Source organism: Octopus bimaculoides, chromosome 4, assembly GCF_001194135.2.
Source record: "Octopus bimaculoides isolate UCB-OBI-ISO-001 chromosome 4, ASM119413v2, whole genome shotgun sequence".
Lineage (NCBI taxonomy): Eukaryota > Metazoa > Mollusca > Cephalopoda > Octopoda > Octopodidae > Octopus > Octopus bimaculoides.
Window position 1 is genome coordinate 138,967,353 of NC_068984.1, and position 3,017 is coordinate 138,970,369.

Consider the following 3,017-nt stretch of genomic DNA (forward strand, 5'->3'; position numbering starts at 1 on the left):
ATATATATATATATATATATAGGCGTAGGAGTAGCTGCGGGGTAAGTAGCTTACTTACCAACCACATGATTCCGGGTTCAGTCCGACTACATGACACTTTTGGCAAGTGTCTTCTATTATATCCTCGAGCCGACCAAAGCCTTGTAGTCGACGGAAACTGAAAGAAGCCCGTCGTATATACATGTGTGCGTGCGCGCGCGTGCGTGTGAGTGTGTGTGTGTGTTTATGTGTCTGTGTTTGTCCCCCACCATTGTTTGTCACCCGATGTTGATGTGTTTTTGTCCCCATAACTTAGCGCTTCAGCAAAAGAGACATGCTCATATATATTTAAATGATAAACTTCTGGAAAGTTTTACGGATTTTTACATTTCCAGTGATGGAATAGATCTGTAGTCTTCGAATTAGGTTTCTCCCTTCTGGTTTTGAGAAACCTAATTTCTTAAGAGTTGTATGTATGTATGTATGTATGTATGTATGTATGTATGTATGTGTGTATGTCATTATTCAGTTTATTTCAAGATTTCTTGCCAATAAAGAAAGAACCGGTTTCTAACCTAGATCCCAGGCTCCTTCATTGGAATTTCAACATCAACAACAGGGTATTTTTGTATGTATGTATACTTGGAGATTTCTGTTTTGTTTTATGTATGCATTCTCATGCATATAGTTGTATATCTAGACATGCTATGTATGTATATATGTATGTATGTATGTATGTATGTATGTATTTGTAAGTAACTGCACGAAGCCGTGATTGAGAATAACCAAACTTAATACCGCTTGAAATATGTTTATGAGATATTTGAACCCGTAAAAGGCGTTTTATTGTCACGGAGGAAAAATAAATTCTCCTTTTACAGCTTTATATATCCTGTAAACCTATTTGAACTGCTGCATATAAATACACACACACACACACACACGCATGCACACAGACACACACACACAGACATATATATATATGTATGTATATATATGTATGTATATATATGTATATATATGTATGTATGTATGTATATTCATGTACATGTGTGTGTGTGTGTGTGTGTGTGTGTGTGTGTGTGTGTGCGTGTGTGCGTGCATATATATGAAATTATGTTTTTTTATTATTAATCGGCAGAAGTTAAGCGTGTGTCAAAGGCCGAAAATTTCGGTCATTAGGACTTATGAATCATGTTTAAAATTATGAGGTTTACATTTATAGAGACCCGTTTGAATCACAATGCTTTTATAGGAAATCACATATATATAAAATGAAATATTAATCAATTTCTGATTTCTGCTTGGAGCCTTTTTCTTTAACTAACGTGTTTTGGTATTGAGTTGAATATCCTCTCCTCGTTCCATTTCAAACAGTGTTCCTTTTTATTTTATATTTCATTTCTTTTATATAAAATAATTTCCAAGTTTATTCATATAGATATAGGAAATACTGGAAAGGAAGCGAAAAAAAAAAAAGAGAAAAATAATTGCTACTACTAACCGTTATAATAATAATTTTTTCTTTAATGCTCAGACATGCTATTGACACCACACGTGTGTGTTTATGTGTGTGCATGCACGCTCGCATCATCATTTTGCGCATTATGTTTTCAGTTTTGTATTTTGTATTTGGTAACATATTTGTCGCAAATTTTACAGCAACATTTGCTGTTATGTTTTTTTTATTTTTTAAAAATACATACTGTTCCAGATACTGCTCAGTCACCTTTTTTTTAATAATTCTATTTTCCCTTGCTCACTCTCTTTCTAATAGTCAGAAATCCGTTTCACAATAAAATGTAATTGCATCTGTTCATGTGAAATCTAATCTATGCATTAACCTGCACTGGTTGTGAAGAAAATTACATTGAACAGACAAATAACACTTTACGACAACGCATAACTCGGTATAAAACGCACATCAAATGACGAGAATATAAACAAATAAGACTCAGTGAACATATGGACACATATGCAGGCAAGAAACAACGAAAATTTACGATTTCTCCTCTCTGTAAATTTGATGGTTTACAATGCATCAACAAAGAAATATCACTCTCAGCAAAATACCAACTACGTTCAAAATCATGCGAAAGCAAAAGGATACACTCTCCACCAACATTAATGTAGCCTTTATAAAATCACCACAACGATTGCTGCTAGCTAGATGAACGCCTGATATGAGCCAACATTAATGCAGTCCTTACTAAAGTAATCACAACGACCGCTGCTTGTTAGATGATGGAAACCAGTCGATTAGATCGACCCCAGTACGCAACTGGTACTTAATTTATCGACCCAGAAAGGATGAAAAGCAAAGTCGACCTCGGCAGAATTTGAACTCAGAACGTAAAGGCTACCGCTAAGCATTTCGCCCGGCGTGCTAACGTTTCTTATTTCTTTATTGCCCACAAGGGGCTAAACATAGAGGGGATAAACAAGGATAGACAAAGGGATTAAGTCGATTACATCGACCCCAGTGCGTAACTGGTACTTAAATTTATCGACCCCGAAAGGATGAAAGGCAAAGTCGACCTCGGCGGAATTTGAACTCAGTACGTAACGGCAGCCTTGGGTGCTACTGTTACAGCTTTTCTTCCTCCTGTCACTACCACTAACAGCCGTACCGATGTCACTTTTATTAGCCGGTTACTACTGATGTCAATTGCTATCCAACAACAATCAGAAGCAAACGAAATAATCCCCGTGTGATATTTATAAGAAAAACACTTGAATTTCCACAGCCGATATTGTAAAAGATTAATTTCATTTCATTTGTTTCAATTTATTTTCTGTTTTTATTTCAGCATGAATAGAGCGTCTTAAAGTGATAAAAACCGGTAACTACTTAATAATGTAAATACTGTCTTTTCTTATCCATGATAAAGTTCTCTAAGTCTTTTGTCTTCAGGTTATTAGCATTTATATATTCGTATATATTAGTGTGTGTGTGTGTGTGAGAGAGAGGAAGTGAGAGAAATAATGTGTGTGTGTATGTGTGTGAGTGAGTGTGTGTGTGTGTGTGTGTGTGTGTG